Below are 6,577 nucleotides of genomic sequence, written 5' to 3' on the forward strand. Positions count from 1 at the left end.
TATTAGTTCAGACTTCTTTTCCTTGTAATGAATAGTGGGCTTCTTTTCTGCTGGTTTTGTGCAGGATTTGGCGCTGGGGTTCAATTAAACACAGAGGAGAGCTGATGCCATGGTGGGTCAACGATTTGATGGGTCTGCGGTTGATCGGTCTTAACAAATCAGGTAGATGACCTGGGCACACCTATATCTCGCCTTCAGCGAGAGGGAAGAAGGGGCGAGTGAGCTGAGCCGGCCCACGAGTGCGGGAGGCCATAGCACCTTTTCCCTATTTCTTTTTACGTTTTATGTTTTCTTTTATCCTTTTTTTTTCTACTTTTGTTTATAATTTAAAATATTTTAAATATATATATATATTACAAAAAAATGTTCAAAAAACATTCAAAAAATGTTGATCGGGTATTTGAAAAATGTTGACAAGGTATTTAATAAAATTGAACAAGTATTTGAAACAATGTTGATCATCTAGTTAAAAATATTGAAAAAGTATTTGAAAAAATGTTGATCATGTATAAAAAAATGTTGATCATGTATAAAATAATGTTGAACAAGTGCTTTAAAAAAAGTTGAACAATTATCTGAAAAATGTTGAACAAGTATTCTGATCCTATATATAAGAATGTAGAATAAAAGAAAAAAGAAATAAAGTATGAAAAACAAAAATAAACCCAAAAAGAAGAAAAATAAAAGAACGAACAAAACAAATAATGTAGAATGAAAAAAACATGACGAAAAAAAGAGAACCCTAAAGAAAAACGAATTAAAATAACGAAAAAAGAAAGCTGGAGAAAAATACGAAAACTAAACAAAAACGATAGAAACGAAAAATAGGAAATGTGCCTCTGCGCTTCCTATTTCTCGCTCTTTGTGTCAAACCAGAGGTGGTTACCCTACAGATAAGGCCTTTGTGTGGGCTGACCCATTGCGCACGTATCGTAGCGAGCTGGTGTACTGTACTGAACAAGTCTGATGTAGTGAGCCTACCACTACAGTGAACCGGGGCTATTGCAGTGCAGTTAGGCAACCCGAGATAATGTAGCAAGCACACCTGTAGTAATTTGTGTTGTTTTCGCCAGTTGGCAGTTCGGGCGCCCACACGGCTGTGAACTGGGTCGGCCCAGGATCGCCTGCTTCGCTCCCTCCTTGATCGCCTCCTTCGCTCCCTTAGATCACAGTTCACCGGTCCACAGCTGGCCAGTTGACTAGTCAACTATTGACTTTTGACAAAAAAAAATTAAAATAAAATCTTGAATTCAAATTTTTATTTTTTTAAAGAAAGTCCAGAAACATGAAAAGTTCATGAATTTGAAAAATAATCATCAAATATGAAAAAGAATTCATTGATTTTGGAAAAAAGTTCATCAAAAATGATTAAAAGTTCATCGATTTTGAAAAAGAGTTTGTCGATTTTGAAAAAAGGTTCATCAAATTTGAAAAAAGTTCATGGAATTTGTAAAAAATGTATTTTCGTTTTTTGTTCGTGATTTCAAAATGTGTTCATAGTTTTAAATTTATTCACCTTTTCAAATTTTGTTCACAACTTAAAATTGTTCAGTGTACATCAAAAAATGTTCAATGGGTATTTAAATGCTTTTTCAGCGCATATCACAAAATTGTTCAATGTGTAGTTAAAAATTGTTCAGATTATATTACAAAAATGTTCAACGTATAAAATTTGTTCATCTTATATCAAAAAAATGTATAAATATGTTTTAAATTATTTCAATGCATACCACAAAAATGTTCGTTGTGTAGTTAAAAATTGTTCATCGTACACCAAAAAAATGTTCAGTGTACATTTGAAAATGGCTCATCGTATATAAATTTTTGTTCATGTTCTCAATAATTTTTCACGTTTTAAAAAATTATGGAATTTGAAAATTTTAAAAATTTCACCAATCATGAAAAAAGTTCATCGATTTTTGAAAAAAATTCATCGATTTGAAAAAGAGTTCACGGGTTTTTAAAAAAGGGTTCACGAATTCGAGAAAAGTTTAATTTTTTTGAAAAAAAAGTTCATAAAGTTGCAAAAGGTTCATCGATTTTGAAAAAAAATTCATCGATTTGAAAAAGATTTCACGGATTTTCAAAAAGGGTTCACGAATTCGAAAAAAGTTCACCAATCATGAAAAAAGTTCATCAAAAAATGGAAAAAGGTTCATCGATTTTGGAAAAAGTTTATCAATTTGAAAAAAGTTCATTCATTTTTGAAAAATTCACATAAAATCAGAAAGTTCTTCATATTTGACAAAAAAACCTCACAAAACTGTGTTCAGAATATTGTCTTTATGCAATATTTAACCTGTGCAAACTCATGGCGAGTGTGGAAAGTCACATGATCATATTTCTCTTGTTCGTTGTTAGATATTCTGTTGTGGCATAACAAAACATCGCGATACTTTACTTAAATTGAGATATGATGTATTATATCTTACTTTCATTTCTCACTTGCCTTGGCTCTCCTACCTGTATTCTGCACATTTCATCATTTGTATACGGGATGCAGGTGGCAGTGGGTGATGTTGCTAGAGTGGTTGAATTTTATTTCATCTACTTAACTAAATTGGTGTTCTCTGGTACTATCGTTTTAGCCGGTAATGTGTTACCATTTGTCTTGGTCATTAAGAATTTGTTTTGAGTTCTACTCCCTCCGTCCCATAATATAAGAGCGTTTCTTACACTACATTAGTGTCAAAAACGTTCTTATATTATGGGACGGAGGGAGTATATTCTGCTTCTTGCTGGTCCAGAATATTTCAGTATGCTGCTCTACCGATGAGAAGTGTGCTGTTCTTTAGAACATACTTACACAAAGACTCTGGAGTAAATTTGGTGAATTACTAGATTTGCTAGCAATTTATCAGGCTGTCTTGTTCATTGCATTCAGTGTACATGAAATTCTGTTTGCAGTGAACTATATTTTGTTTTACATTTGATGCCCTACGTCTACTTCTATTTTGGAAGAAGCTTCAATCTTCTCTTCCTATTCTGCAATGCAGGTCCCTTTCTGTCCTATGGTAGGATCAGAAGTGTACTCTTCTGAGGTCAAGAAAACTGAGGTGCTGATGGAAAATTTCCGTAGAGCTATAGGCTTGCGTATAAAGGAAAACAAAGAAGTCTATGAAGGAGAGGTAGGAGTGACCTATATGATCCTTTTGAAATTTGAAAAAAGATATTGTTCTTGAATTAGTGTTTTACTTGATACCAACACTTTCTTTGTCACCATTTTCTAATAGAACTAATATTCTAGTGTTTGTGGCTATATGATTTTGCTTGCCTTTTAGGTTACGGAGCTTTCCCCAGAAGAATCTGAGAGTTCAAATGGTGGATATGGGAAAAGCATTAGCCATGTAGTAATTGGCCTGAAGACTGTAAAAGGGACTAAACAACTAAAGTTAGATCCTACAATTTATGATGCTTTAATCAAGGAAAAGGTTACTGTCTGCTCCCAACCCTCCCTTGCTCTCTGCCTCTGTTGCTAGACTGTTAGGTTGCATTTGTATTCTCACTTTGAATAACAGTGGGTGGATGGTGTATCTTATGTGTTCAGAATATTGTCTTTATGCAATATTTAGCCTGTGCTAACTCATGGCAAGTGTGGAAAGTCACATGATCATATTTCTCTTGTTCCTTGTTATTTCGTTAGATATTCTGTTGTGGCATAACAAAACATCGCGATACTTTACTTAAATTGAGATGTGATGCATTATATCTTACTTTCATTGCTCACTTGCCTTGGCTCTCCTACTTGTATTCTGCACATTTCATGATTTGTATACGGGATGCAGGTGGCAGTGGGTGATGTTATATACATCGAAGCTAACAGCGGTGCAGTGAAAAGAGTTGGCAGATGTGATGCTTTTGCTACAGAATACGATCTTGAAGCAGAGGAGTATGTGCCAATTCCCAAAGGGGAAGTCCACAAGAAAAAAGAAATAGTGCAGGTACAAATTTGACGATAGTTCAGCCTTATAATTTTTTGCATGTACACTTGTTCAGCCAATTCTGCATTGTACCGTCCATAAAACAACTTTTTGGTAATTGAACCTGAGATAATATAGTATGCAATTGCAGCATATTTATATCTAATCTAAAGGATCAAAGGTGGACGCATGATGCATTTGTTAAGATGAAGCTTATTATTATACTTTCGTGTTGCTCAAGCATGCTTAAATATGTGGTTTCCCTGCCAGGTGGTTGTAAGTTGCTTGCTCCTGCTAAATTCCAGAAGATAGAAACGGAAAATCCATAGCCTAATGATTAAGATTGCATCAAATACTCAGTCCACATTATCAATTGTGCCTTCCTGGATAAGATACATAAAGTTCACAAGCTAATAAGATTGCGCCAAATTTTTGATCATCTGCTCAAACCCAGTTAAATATTATCTTATTCAATTGACTAATTAAGTAGGAATCGTTGTTCTTGTTCCTGTCTAAAGAAAGTTAGAATCATTCTTACATACCTACATCCGACGAAGGATAATTAAGTTGAGTGTGGTTTGTTCTCTATTCTCTCGGTGGGTGATAATCTTTTCCAATAGCATAGAGTGAAAATTCCTATTTTTGTTGTAACATAGAAGCATATTCTTCGTATTTTCAAGTTCAATGTAAATCAACTGAAAGAAGTAAATTATATTCTTTCATCTGCATAGGACGTTACACTGCATGACCTTGACGCCGCAAATGCCCAGCCTTAAGGAGGCCAAGATATTTTGTCCCTTATGGGCCAGATGATGAAGCCACGGAAGACTGAAATCACTGAGAAGCTGCGCCAAGAGATCAATAAGGTTTCAAAATTCTGATTATGTAACATTTTATTTTTAAAATTTGGATCAAATTTTGATAGACCTATTGGAATGTGTGCCTTTTCTTTTGTATGGTCGTAGGTGGTTAATAGATATATTGACGAAGGTATTGCAGAGCTTGTACCTGGTGTGCTGTTCATTGATGAGGTACTATATTATTGTCTCATGATTGAAAATTTATTTATCTTCATAGGAAAATCTACTTATCTTCATAGGCTTGTTTTGGATTTCCTAAAATATTAATGAGCTTGGACTTGTTTATTTCCAACTTCTCCTATTTCCAAATAAATAAGTGTCCATCCTGTGGACAGCATTGTTCTCGTAAACTAAGTGGCTTTATGCTACTAAATGATAGTCCCTCCGTCCCAAAATAAGTGTCGCTGATTTAGTTCAAAGTTGACAGACGGAGTTAGAATTATGCCTTACAGTGGTCTGATTTCATTAATGACTAACTTTATCTGTAGGTTCACATGCTGGACATTGAGTGCTTCTCTTATCTTAATCGTGCTCTCGAGAGCTCATTATCGCCAATTGTAATACTTGCTACAAACAGAGGAATATGTACTGTGAGGTAAGAAATTTGAAATTCGATTGACGTGTTGTGAACTGCTCGATGCTGAACTGCAATACTGGATTCCCTGGCAGCGCCTTGCAATTATGCTCACTTTAGGCGCTTAGGTGTCAGGGCAGTGGGTGCTTGCCTTACCGCCTTAAAAACATTGCTTTTATGTACTATTTTGCGCCCTTATACATCTTATTATTTTACTCTCATTTATTCAGGGGAACTGACATGACAAGTCCACATGGTATCCCAGTCGACCTTCTAGATAGGTTGGTTATCGTACGGACACAGATATATGGCCCTATCGAGATGATCCAGGTTCCCATTTCATGTCTTATTATGTGCTTTAACTTTCCTATGTAGAAATGCATTTGATGTTTGTTTATTGTGCGTTGCAGATATTAGCTATTAGAGCACAAGTGGAGGAGATTGAAATTGATGAGGACAGTCTTGCATTTCTAGGAGAGGTTGGGCAGCAGACAACTTTGAGGTATGGTTCTTGTTGTTTCAGGTTATGTCCACACATTTGCGTCCCATGCCAAGATTAGAAATGTGAAATTAAATAAAATTTAGCTGGAATGTGTGTTGATAGGATTTTCTTGAGCCTTTAGAGTTAGGACAGTTTCCACCCTGTCTTTTGGCTGCCATCCCACTTTTAGTGTTCTGCTATGTGAATTTTAACATGCCTATATGTCTAGTGTACGCATTACTATCACAGGGTTTGTCATCACTAGGCCAGTTTATTGTTGGTACTAATGGTTGTAATAGATCTTGAATCTCTTTGCAGACATGCTATTCAGCTGCTGTCACCTGCTAGCGTAGTTGCCAAGGCTAATGGGAGAGAGAAGATCTGCAAGGTATGTGTTGAATTTCAGTAACACGTCATCTTCCTAGCCGGGTCTCAATCGCTTGTATCCTGAACTCATGATCCTCTATCAGGCTGATCTCGAAGAAGTCCGTGGTCTGTATTTGGACGCAAAGTCCTCTGCTCGTTTGCTTCAGGACCAGCAAGGAAGCTACATCACCTAAACTACTCCTGCACAAGAAGAATTCCCAGCTGTCGGCTCAGTCGATCGGACTGTCTTCCCCTAGCAGACTTGGTAAGCAGACGCACAGACTTCATCAAGTGTACAATTGGGGCGTTGTTTCATAGCAGCTGCACTCTGGACTGCACTCCCATTCAGTGGCGGAGCTACTTGGGGGCCAACCTG

At 36.2% G+C, this 6,577-nt stretch overlaps 1 pseudogene; it reads left to right on the forward strand.

Annotated features, from left to right (window-relative positions):
- The first annotated feature begins 2,990 nt into the window (after positions 1-2,990).
- LOC119292460 lies at positions 2,991-6,533 on the forward strand (annotated as a pseudogene).
- The last annotated feature ends 44 nt before the right edge of the window (positions 6,534-6,577 follow it).

Source organism: Triticum dicoccoides, chromosome 4B (assembly GCF_002162155.2).
Source record: "Triticum dicoccoides isolate Atlit2015 ecotype Zavitan chromosome 4B, WEW_v2.0, whole genome shotgun sequence".
Lineage (NCBI taxonomy): Eukaryota > Viridiplantae > Streptophyta > Magnoliopsida > Poales > Poaceae > Triticum > Triticum dicoccoides.